The 13,106-nt window shown below is 35.4% G+C and overlaps 1 protein-coding gene across 1 annotated transcript in view; it reads right to left on the bottom strand.

Moving 5' to 3' along the window:
* Dpyd (dihydropyrimidine dehydrogenase) overlaps nt 1-13,106 on the bottom strand; it is an 835,953-nt gene that overhangs the window by 251,888 nt on the left and 570,959 nt on the right. The gene's annotated exons all lie outside the window — the stretch shown is intronic.

Below are 13,106 nucleotides of genomic sequence, written 5' to 3'. Positions count from 1 at the left end.
TTTCTTTCTTTCTTTCTTTCTTTCTTTCTTTCTTTCTTCCTTTGTTTTTAAAATGTTCACTATTTAGCATTGACTGTTTTGAACTCACAAGGTAGACTAGGCTAGTCTCAAACTCACAGAGATTAGCTTGCTTCTATCTAAGGAGTGCTGGGCTTAAAGGCATGTGCCACCATTTTTGGCCTTAAGCATGCAGTGTTTTAATACTGATGTTTTGATATACGAAATAAATCTAAAAAGAACCCAAAATAATTTGCTTGATAGAACGTAGTTTAGCAGTTAGATCAGGGGATCTCATCATAGGAAAGTTGATTCTAGGCTGCTCAATTTTTGCAATAGAAAGACTTAGAGAAGAGGTATGGGAAGTGGAGGGAGAAGGAGGGAAAGAAAGGGAGAAAGGAACAGAGAGGAAAGGTTCTCTTTCAGGCCACAGTTAGAAGCCTTTATGTGTGTCTGGAGCTGATCAGTTTTATCAATGAGTTCATTGTCTTCGGGATACAGAGGTGCTAGATGTAGGTTAATTTTATTACAGAGCTCATTCTCTTTTTTTGTCAGTTTGTCGTGGTATGTTAGGAGCAACTGATCAGCAGCATTATTTTCCTTAGTTCTCTAAAAACTGTCTAAAGTTTTATATATACACTGAATCACCAAACCCTCTCATAACCGGTGAATCAGAACAAAAATATTTGTCTCCTTGGTTTGTAGAGCAGTTCCCACAATGGGCTTCTCACATTCTTCAAACTTCTAGGCAAGGCTTTAGACACTGTAGGTGTTGACAAATTGAAAAGCCCTACTCCAGACACTTTTAAAAAAATTCATTTATATACCTCTGTCACACTAGAACCACTCTGGTACCAAAATCTGTATTAGCTAGGTTCTCTAGAGGAATAGAGCATATAGAAAACACGTATATACATACAAAAAGGTGATTAATTAAACTGGCTTACAGAATGTGGTCCAGCTAGTACAACAATGGTGATTTAGCACTTGAAGGTCTAATATTGCAGTATGTGTTTACTTCACAAGGCCGGATGTCACAGGTGTCCTTAATCTATGCCAGAATCCCAACAAGGTAGACTAATGCCAGTAAAGAAATGGACTTGATAGTGAGGGAAAGAACAAACCTCCATTTTCCAGGTCCTTTATATGGGCTGCCAAGCCAAGGTGTGGCCCAGACTGAAGACAGATATGCCCAGCTCAAAATATCTGAATTGAATGTAGATCTTTCCATGTCAAAAGGTCCAAATTAAAAGTGGATCTTCCCACAGCAAACATTCAAATTAAGAAAAAAAAAATCCCTCACATTTATACCCATACTCTTGGGTTATAGTTTATCCCAGAGGTATTCAAGGTGACAACAAAGAATAGCCATTGTAAGACCTGTCTCAAAATAAAAGTCATTAAAATAAAATACTCAATGTCTACCACTGGCCTTCACAAGAACTTTTAAGAATATGCATGAACCCATCATCACCACCACCACCACCACAAACATATGTGTAAACATTTTTAAGTAAAATGAGTGGACATTTATTATATAACTGGATGCTATGATGAATATTTTTTAAAAGATGTATTAGGTCACACACATAGACAGACTAGTTACAATATGTAACACTACATACATGTAGACAGACTACATAAAATACATTCCTAACACTCTGGGGGTCCCTGCAAGTGTCACAGCCACCAGGAAAACAATCCAGGCCAAGGAAAGAAGGAAATCTGGTTCAGGATGACTTCAGTTAGCCCAACTGGCTCACACTTCTGAAGTCTGAACCCAAGCAGTTTGTCTTTTAATTATTGAAAACACAATAAAACTTTGGGGGGGGGAAGCTCCCTCATGATAATTATGACAACAAAGCTCAAGAAATGGCTCCCTTGCAAAGCCCTTGTATTTGGTAGAATACCTGTGACCTTTGCCATAGGAATGGGTTCTATTTATTGAAAAGCAATGTTGCGGATAAGGGGCTAGGGAAGAAGTGTGTCACAAGCACAGTAGCAAAGTCTTGCACCTTCTTCCTGATAATCAGTTCTATTTATGCTCAGGGATGTGGGAGATTTGGGTGAAGGCTAGCTCCACAGAATAGCAAAAGATCATCACATGGTTAAATAACATCATTAAGATATCAAACAACATCCAGGCCGGCATTCTTGGTAAATAGATGTTCAACAATTCTGGTTTCTCTGGTGCTATCTCTGAGACTTCATGCCTTCTACACTAACATAATCTATATAGTATTTGGAAATAATACCTTTCATATATTTGCTTTTAAACCTGGAATTAAATTTACTCCAAGTTTACTAAATATTATTATGATTATGGTTCAATCTTTTCAGAAAATAATGATTTCTAATTTCTAAGATAATCTGATTATATGGATTCTTCATCCTAAGGGAACTTTTATCTTCTCTACTTCATATTTAGCTAAGGTTTATTTTATGGTAATAACTTACAGAAAGTATTTTCCTGGTTGGTAAGAAGAAGCTTTTACACATTATTTCCCAGACTTTAGAGCAATTTGGTATGTTGGACAAAAGTCTAGGACAGCTATGAAAAAGAGATGAGAAGATGGAAGGAAAAAATTGAGACTTGTCGAGCACTACATAAATTATGTTTTAAGCTACAATATTGCCACCAGTTTGAATGTCGCACAAACTCATTTTTACATTGATTCCATCAGCTTTAAATTATCCATTCTAGAACAGAAACATCCATTACTATAGTAAATGCATTAAAATTATGTAGATTTATCTTCAGAATCTGATCAGTTACCAGGGTATACTTCTAATGTAATTTCCAAAATTTACTCTCAAGATAAAGCGATACCAATAAATATATAAACTTGACTGGCACCAATGGCTAAGTGTGAGATGTAACTCTGACATGCCCATCAAAGATGGCACACATGGTCAATGCTAAAACTATACTTGAGGCAGAAAGCCAAGTACAAAAGAATGGCAGTAGATCATTTTACCTCACTTGCGTGTTCTGTTTTTAAACAATCAAGACTACAATTTAAAAAGAATAGAAATATTTTGATGGACCAATGAGATGGCTTAGTAGGTAAGTGTGTTTGCCTGAGTTCAAATACAGGAAACCACAGAGAGAAATAGAAATAGAAATTAGGTCTGTCAGTTGTCCAACAACCTTCACCTATGTACCATGGCACAGACAAATGCATCCATAATCATGCACATATAGAATAAATTTTAAAGGAAAATAAATATTTTGATATCTAATTTCTACATTTCTCATCAACACTATGTTACCAGTTAGAAATGGTACAACTGATTTCAAGATCAGCCAGTAGAAGTAAACTTTCTAATAGTATGTGAGTACATTACATCATAAAATGTTAAAGGTGTTGGGTTCTCTTAAAGATGGAATTACAGGTTGTTGTGAGTCTTCAGTTGTGGGTGTTGATAATTGAATATGTGTCCTCTAGAACAAACAGTATAAGCTCTTAATAACTGAGTCTCTTCTTTAGTTTAATATATTACTTCTAATTTTCTTGTAATTTTTTGTTTGGTTTTATGTATATATGTGTGTGTTGAGTGCATGTATATAATATATATATATATATATATATATATGTCCTAGGAGATCAGAGGATGATGTCCTAGGAGATCAGAGAATAGTATGAAATTTCCTACTACTGGAGCTATAAGTCATTGTGAGACATCAAATGTGACCACTGGAAATGGCTACCTATGTCCTCAGCAAAAGCAGTGAATGTTCTTAAATGTTAAGGCATCTCTCTATTATCAATACTTTCTAAATTATAAAATGTGAAAGTATTTTATCCTCATGCAATATAAGGGGGAACCAGATAAAGAAAGCTTAACTTTCTTGGTTATATAAGTTGCTAAATTCTTTGCAATTTGCAGAAGTTCACAAAATTATAATCACAACCAATCAGTTCTCTTTTGTATCTTTTCTCATTGTGATTCATTGTCATGGTTTTTGTTTAATATAAACAAGAGATCATAGTATAACTAAAATATATGCATGGTAAACATCCCAGCTTCTTAAGCTATGTTTGTTTACATAGTAGCATTTGTAACTCATATGCATATTGCATGATAAATCTTAATAAGGACTGCTACTAAGTGATTAGGTTACATTAATTAATTCATCAACAAATATTTATAGAGGTACTTTCAGGGGCTAGACAGCAAATAAACAAAATGATTCTTCTTATACCTTTTCATTTTAGCAGGAAATAGAACAAGGACAAGTGAGTGCTGGGTTACTTTGAGTTTGTGTCAGTTGTGCATCAGGGTAGGAGGATAATGGGAGACACTGTGACTGGGCTGAAGGTAGGTTAGCTCTTGGCAGAAGTCATACATTTCTCAGTCTAAGACCTATCTCATCAATGTGCTTTTATGATTGCCTTAAATTATATGTTTATATGATAAATTCTCATTGGTCAAAGCATTTGAGTTCTTCCAATGTGAATAGCATACTGGTTTTCCTTTGTAGTCTTATCCATAAGTCAGCCATAACATTGGCACTCAACAAAGCAAGGGAGATCTATTGACCACAAAGTCATTGTATCTAAGACAACCGCAGTAGAAGGAAATGCTGTGTCTCAGCTTAAGTTATGCTAAAGTGTGTTATCTGATCACTGCCTGTTTTTACATACCAGTTTTATATGCAACATGAGAATAGAAAACTGTGTTATACTGGTTAGGAAGGTTTTAAACTTAGGTCAATTCCTAGTCAAGTGATGCCCTCATAGTGACCTTACTGTGTGAATCTAATGTTTGAAAAGCTGTAAGATATTATAGTTCCTATGAAATATTTTAATAGTAGATAATCTTGCAAGATGTAAGCTTACATATGAACTATGAGGATGATATTTTCTTCAGAGTGAAGAAAATATAAGGAAAGAAAAGGGTAAAGACTTGACATAGGGAATTGATTTAACTCCTCTATGGCATAGTGGTTTGACATTGTTAGGCTTTTAGAGATGATACCATTGTGTGGTACCCTTTCAGAGGTAAGTTTTTTTTTTGTTACCCAGACCATAGATTTGTGTCAAAATTAAATTATTTGAACACTTGTTCTTTAAAAGAAAATATTGTTTATTAAATTTCTATTTGTATGCCATAGAATGCTTAGCTTAGGGTAGGAGTTCAGAGACAAGAAATTCAAGATTCCTAGTGGGCTATCTCTGGCACCATTTTACCTATAACTGGAACCCTTTATCTTAGAAGACAGGACTTGTCATCTGACAGGTCTTCAAAATCTCTTTGTCACTTCTGTTGATTCCATCCAAGATGGGTGCATAATGAGCATTGTTGCTCATCTTCTGCCTTCATTCCCAAGGGCACTGAACACTTATTTGATGCTCCTAGGCTTAAAGCTCTGGTCTGAGCCCACACAGTGCCCCATTGTCAACTCCGCTACTTACAACTCTCACTACCACTCTATTGCTTTTTAAATGATATGCTAATGCACAGTCTGGATGCAGGAAACTAATTCCCCTGCTTCTGTGTAAGCATTTTTATTAATTACTGAGGTTAGATAGCTTTTGAAAAAATTTAAAATGAGGAAGCAAAATATACACAAGTAAAGGAGTTATTTAAATATCTTCACGTAGGCAAGGAGTCATTTTTAAAAAGATACAAAAATAATATGCTTGTCTGCGAGTATGCACATCTTTATCACATCTGTGTGTGTGCTATAAATGTAACAAAGGTAGGTGTAAGACAGTGGTTGAACTAAAGCCTTTGAGGGTATTTCATAGGAAAGGTTGTTGACTTGTTCAAATAAACCCGCTGTACTTCTAAGTAAAACACAAAACTGTCAGGAAGAAGGACTGCTTCCTTCCTGATGCTGGTATGCTTTCATATAGTGCATGTGGGGTGTCCCCTAGATATATAAAATTATTTCCCTGCTATTCCCTAACTGGAATTTTTCTACTGTTATGAAACTGATATGCAGAGTATCTAATATGTGACCCCCAAGGGGTTGCAACTGGCAGGTTGAGAACTAGAAAAACTACCCAGTACTTGTGAGTTTGCAATTCAATTGAGATAGTTTGCCTCAATAAACAAGGTAAAAAAAACAATTGAGGGGAGTCCATATGAAAACCTGTGGCTTCTAGACAAGGGGTCAAAACTCTCCAAACACACAAGCCTGAGTACAACATATGCGCATCACATACACATGGGAAAAGAAAAGTAACTAAATAAGTCATGCTATCCTGGAGCATGTCTTCCATTGTTCTAGATTCATGGTATAGTATTTGCAGTCACTTAAATCATAATGTTGGGGAAATAAATTGTAAAAGGGAGAGTCAATTGCGTACATTATTGGGAAATATACTAAAGCACAAAAGAAGAGTTAAAGAGAATTAGTACAAAGAGAGATCTTGTGGTAGTCAGACAATAGACTTGCTGTTTCAGCTGTTTGCAAATGAGTCCAGGGAACCCATATTCATAAGGATGCTGAAGGAAATGAACAGTGGGCCAGTGTAAACAAGTCTCCGAATGAGAACTGGCCACACTGTCAACTGTTCTTCCTGCCAGCACTCATACTGCAGTGTGGCCTTGACACTTCTGTATTTTACTTACAAGTAAAATATGTGTATTTGAATAAGTCAAACCTTTCATGTGAAATGACTCTCAAAGAAATTTGCTTGCTACTTCTGGTGCTGGGAATTAAGGAGAACCAAAATAGTTATTAAATGTTGATGGGTCCTGGCCAGAAAATAGAAATTCAGAATAAATTAGTGCTGATGCAGACAAAAATGAGCACACCATATGTTCTATATGGGAACAAGAAAAAGGGATGTTTGAAAACGCTTCCGTCGCTCTAAATTCAAATTTATGATAATAGCATTATAAGTGACTACGGTTCCATTTCTATAGAATCATTAGGGGTCTACAGGGATGGCTTAAATATTTTAGTTATACTTTACTGCATTTTATGAGGAAAATTATATGTTATAGTGCTACTTAGGGACACAGAAAGGTCGTGAGATGTTTCCCGTTGAATAGCTGAGCCTTTCTTTCCCTTAACTATTTATTTTTAAATAATTCTTTGAGAGATGTCAATATTTGGCTCCTTGGCTCATTATAAAACTAGATTTTGTTTTTGAAACCATACACTTTAAAGTAATTTTAAAGTTGACTATAAAATGCTAAAGCTTGACTAAAAGTGCCTGAAGAACTACAACTCGGCTTCTTCATTTACTGTGTGTGTGTGTGTGTGTGTGTGTGTGTGTGCCCACATATGTGCATATGTGTGTATGTGCATGCACAGGTCTGTGCATGCCAGAGGACATGTGTGGAGGCCTAAGGATTACCTTGGGTGTTGGTCCTTCCCTTCCACTGTATTTGAGTGCATTTGAGTCTCTCATCCTGTTTGCCACTGCATTTTCCAAGTTAAGCTGGCTCATAAGTTTCTCAAGATTCTTCTGCCTCTACCTTCCAACTTCTCACAAAGCTGCTGTAACATCCACAGCTTTTCAATTTAACTTTGTTTTGGGAACTGCTACCCCTGACCTGTTCTTTTATGACTAAAGTCACATTATAGGAAAGTTAAAGGAAAATGTTCTGCTTACTTCATAGATTCCCCTAATTTTGGAAGAGGAAGGGTCAGGACTGGAAGGTCCTATGAAGAACCTGCTAAAGAATAAGACAGAGAAGCCGGATAGTTTAAGTCTAAGAAGTGTTCTCCAGGACACACAGTTTGAAAATAAGAATGAAAGTGAAGTGGGCTAGCACTAGTGTTATTTCAGTTCTAACATCAATTGTCTTGAGAGAGTAGTCATTCAAGAACTGAATGAGAGTACTGAATGAACACATAAAAGGGAAAACTAAGAAAACCTGTCAAAAAGAGGAGCATCTGTGGAAGATCCAGGTGACATATAATGCAAAGAGAAGGAACTCCACATCTAGAGAAATAGAGAATGGTGCATAAATGGTAGCACAGGCATAATAGAATAAAAAAATTCCTCCAGTTGAAGCATGATGTGTGCCTTTGACTGGATGGCCTCACTAAGACTCAATGTGATTAATTTTGCAAAGGAGCCACACACCTAGACATAATCAGAAGAAATGTCTGACCTCCAATGCTGATGAAAAAGTTCTTTTTGGTAGCCAGAACAAAAAATAGTTTTCTTACAAAAGAAAGATTATCTGACTATGCTATTAATAAAAGAAATCCAAAAGACTTTGACCCAAAATCTTTAATTCTTTCACCACAGTGCTCAAATGTTACAGAAAAAGCACAATAGTTTCTAGCCTTCAGATATTCACAATAATGTGCCACCCATGTACTGCCATTGGAGGAGAAAACACAAGGAAACCCTCCTGAGGGTCACCCATAAGGACTTGCTTTCCTTAAAAGTCAAGTAGACACTGTTCAGCAGCTTCCTAAAATTTACATGATGATAATTCTGAAACAAAGATTTAAAACAGAAACAACTACAAAGCTCTAGAAATTTGTATATTGGTGTGTTTAGTGAAAGATCTGTGACTACAACAATTCCAACTGTTATGGAATGCTCAAGAATTGTGAGGAGAGATCTGAAAGAGGAAAGAGGGCTAAGTCTACATCTCCTCCAGTCAGAGGGAAGAAGGATGAAAGGGCAAACTGGGCAAACTAGTTGCTCCTTTTGTGGCCATTATCATGGCTGAACTTGAGATTAATTGAAAAAAAATTGTCTTACCTGTGGATATGAACAAAAGAATAATCAAAGTTTCAGATTAAAACCTTAAATAACATAGGGACAGGGGTGGGGGAAACACATAAAGAAAACTTGAACAAATAAAATATCACATGAAATAATAAGTCAGAGATGACTTATCAAAGATGAAAAATAAAGGAAAAACAAAAATGTACAAAATCTTTATTAGAATAAAAGAGAAAAGAAATGTTATTCAAAGAATGAGAATGTGAGCCAAGAGTACATTTAAAAATAAAGATTTATGTAACCATACAAGTGTGATTGTTAAAAGTACATATGTGAACTATACATTAAACAGAGTCAAACATGCTATTGAACTCTTAATACTTATGACAAAGCATAAGTTTTGTCATTAGAAAAGATAGAAAACTATATAAAAATACAGCAATAATGGAGATTTAAATATATCCCTTTACGTTTTCTTTGTGTATTTTCCCCTATTTTTCTCTCATCAGTTCAAGTAAAACAAACAACACAGAATTTGCAGAACTTGAGTACTACGATTAACAATTTTGGTTTTATTCATAATTGTGGACTTATGTGGTAATGTATATAGAATACATGTATCTCTTATATACTCATCCACATAGATGGAACATGAATTAGTTACAAGGATACCACAAAGATTTTTTAAATGTCTTTATGTGGGGATGTGTGTTATAAGAATGTGTGGATATAAATAGGGATAGGTGGTGATTTACAAGGGTCAATTATTTCCTTACATGATTTGGGTTCTGGAGATCAAACTGAGGTCATCAGGTTTGGCAGAGAAAGTTTATTCTTTGTGCCATCTCACCACTAAATTCTTTGACTTAAATCTAATAATTAGGTGATCAATGTAGATACACACCTCTCTCTCACACACACATACACACACACACATACACACACACACATACACACACATACATATATGATATATATATTCATTTAGATATCTATTAGATTCCTATAGTTTTGTATATTGGATTCTTATAGGTATATATTGGGTTCCAGTGGGGGTATGCTGAATTCGGATAGGTGTATGCTAGATTTATATAAATGTATGTTCTACTCCTATAGATTTTATTAGATATCTATAAATATATAGTAGATTTCAAAGGTATATATTGAATTCCAGTAGTTGGATATTTGATTGCTATAAATGTATATTGCTTTTTAAAAGGTATCTATTGGATTCCAATATTGGAAATCTAAAGATATATACTGGATTTACAAAACTGTATACAGAAGTCACAGAAACACTTTCAGTCCAGTTGTGTTGAAGTATAAAAAATCATAATCAGCAGTAGATCCACCCGGATTCATATCTCTATGCACTGCATTTGATGAGGTGATGTTTCCCTATGAAGCCCATTTTATCTAGAATGATGTAACTTAGGAAAAGGGCCCACAAGAGCAAGTCAAATAGGAACCACGGGGTTTCCTTATTCATAAATTCTCTAGCAGTTAGCACAGAATTTGCTTAACATGTTAAAACGTAAAATCCACCTTAAAGATATCTTGGTTTTCCCTATGCAGTCCATGGCTCATATGTTCTTTCTTGCAAAACACTCATGTATAGTATGTGGTTAGAACAGCTAGTTTCTGGAATGGTCATGGCACAACTCTGATTTTCTCATTGGAAGGCTCGGCTTGGCCTTTTGCACTGTGAGTGTTCTGGTTATGCTGGGAGCAACTAAAGAAGTCTCTTTGCTGGGTTCATCCAGCAGCTTGTTAGATAGGAGCCTATCACATACTCAAGGATATCAGGTTGGTGACTTGAAGTGGGCTGTCCTTGGAGTACTTCACCCACACAAATGGCTCATGCTAAAAGGCTTAACCAATATCCGGCCACACACTCTGCTTCCAGGTGGCTCATTTAACAAAGGCTAGACTCCCTCCTCAAGTGGGAAGAGAAAATCTAAAGAAAAAGATCCATTAAAGGTGGGTAATGGTTCTCTTCAGTCAATGAATTTATTTCAGAGTATAATATTTTTTAAAAGTCATGAAGTCCTTAAACTAATAATTTTGGGAAGATGTTAAGTGAGGGAATTCATCTTATAAAATCATACACTGAGAAGAAAAATAGTCCTTTTGCTTAAGGCAAGCCAAAAACATGATCTTGCCTACTTTCCCTTTTTTTTAATCTTCTGGGTTCTGGTAGTATTGAATCATTCTCATTTCTCATTTCAAGAACAACTAATTTAATTTTTCAAAGGATGGTTGGAATGGCATTTTGGTGAATGAGGATATTTCATATTTTTACACCTTAATAAAACTTGAAGACCTGTTATTATTATATGGAATAAATTGCCAATGCTTTTTCTTCTTGATAAAGAATTGTAAGATTCTTATTACTTCACAAAACTTAGTAGTGCAAAAATCAGGGTGTATTCTTAGAGAATTAATCTGTGTCCAGCCAGTTATAACCAGATTTAGACACAGAGATAACAAATACGTGCATCACAACTACCTAAGGGAACTAGAAAGCAGTTTCTTCATCCCCATCTCTACAGTGTCCTAGAAAAACGGAAAAGGAAAGACAAGCCAGAAAGGGAACCCAGAAGGGTTAGAGCCAAGAAGATATGTGGGAGAATGAGAGATGAGTTTGTTCTGGGAGTAGAAGTTTTAGTAAGAAGCTGTTGCAAGCAAGTATCCAGGGCTTTGGCCTTAAGCATTTCAAGTTGTTAGAGAGTGGCCTCTGCAATTACTGCTCTTGCCAGTTCACAGAGTAACTTATCATCAACCCCCCACCGTTTACTATCCTCATTACTCTGAAAAGGACAATTCAATTTATTTTTATGACAGAGCACAGTCTTTGAGTTCTGTGTGAGGCTTACTACAACTCTTGTACAGACTTGACCTACAACTTCAGATACTTTTGTAAAACACACTGTTTAAAAAAAAAACAAAAAACAAAACAAACAAATGAAAAAAAACAAAATCCTTACACTCCCTCCAAAAAATATTTTTAAAAATCCATGTCCTTTAAAAATATGCTGTTATCTAATCATGCCCTTAATGCTATGAAGGTCTCTAGAGATTCTTGTGTGTGTTTAATTGTCTCAGCTATCTTCTATGAATTGAGAAAGGCCTTCTTTTGTTTGAATGTGACAGAACAGTTAGAACTGTGGCAACTACCATTTACAGCTATTGATTTCAATGTGACATTAAAGGCTCCAAATTCAACCATTATTCTCTTCAATTGTCACAAACAAAGGTTAATAAAATGGTTGAGTTTGCACTGAAGGAATCAAGGAAAGATTGCCAACTGAAATTAGCATGTTATTTCTCTCTGAGACACAAGTCAGTCTGGGAACCTATTCCCCAGGCTTCTTGTAGGTTTTCAGCATTTAAAATAATGTGCCTTTCTCCTCAAGTAACACGTATAATACAGGAAATTAAAATGTAGGGTCATAAGAAATCATAGCATTTAGTGAAATACATAATTTTAAAATGGACTCTTTGTTACAAAATATAACAACATTTTGTTTTGCTGCTTCTAATAGCAGCATAACTGTGAAGAGTGGTATGGAACATGATTAAAGAATATTTCAACCCTTTAGTTCATGCAGAGGTTACCTGCTGGAGGGGAGAAAGGTTTGATTAGGTTCAAATCTTCCAGGAGAAATCATAAAAGAAAGCTCTCAGCGTTCTTGTGTGTGAATGTTGAAGGTACAAATGGCTAGCTTTCACACTCAGGTAGGCAGGCCCAAAGTCCCTTTACAATCATAAATAGGTAGAAGGTAGTTGGCAAGATACTATAAATCTTTACCAAAGTATTGTCACGTTACAAAGTCTATTATGTCTTTACAATTTCAACATGTTTACATTTATATTATGATTGATTATCTATTTTCCCCAATGGTAAGTAGTGAATAAGGTGTTGTGAGTTTTGTTGTCAACGTTTTTTTTAAAGCACTTATTTTTTTAATTACTCCAAAAATTTTTATTTGTTGTTGGCCAATACATCACCATATGATGTTTATAGAGTGTTATAAAACATGAAAAAAATCTCATGAGACAATCGCTATTCCTAGATTTTTGTTGCTGTTGTTTGGTTTCTCTCTGAGCCCCTAGCTCAAGTTGGCCTGGAACTCACAGCAACTCTCCAGCCTCAGACTCCAAAGCATAAGGATCATAGAGATCACCACACACAGTTTCATATTTAGAAATGTCATATAAGAGAATCCCACATTATGAATTTTGATATAATGCATGACCCAACCATTATTTTTAAAAGGAGTGAGACTCGTACCAAAATGTGGCCTCTCCCAACAAGTAGCAATTTGAAGGACATTTTCCAAATAAACATGACTCACAGCTTTAGAAAACAGGGCAGTCTCTGGGGCATTGTTAACTGTAGTAATACTTCTTCACTCTTTAAAGTAACAATAGTAAAACTGAAATTACTTCAACTAT

The sequence above is a fragment of the Mastomys coucha genome, unplaced genomic scaffold, assembly GCF_008632895.1.
Source record: "Mastomys coucha isolate ucsf_1 unplaced genomic scaffold, UCSF_Mcou_1 pScaffold16, whole genome shotgun sequence".
NCBI lineage: Eukaryota > Metazoa > Chordata > Mammalia > Rodentia > Muridae > Mastomys > Mastomys coucha.
This window is presented reverse-complemented; position numbering and strand designations above follow the sequence as displayed.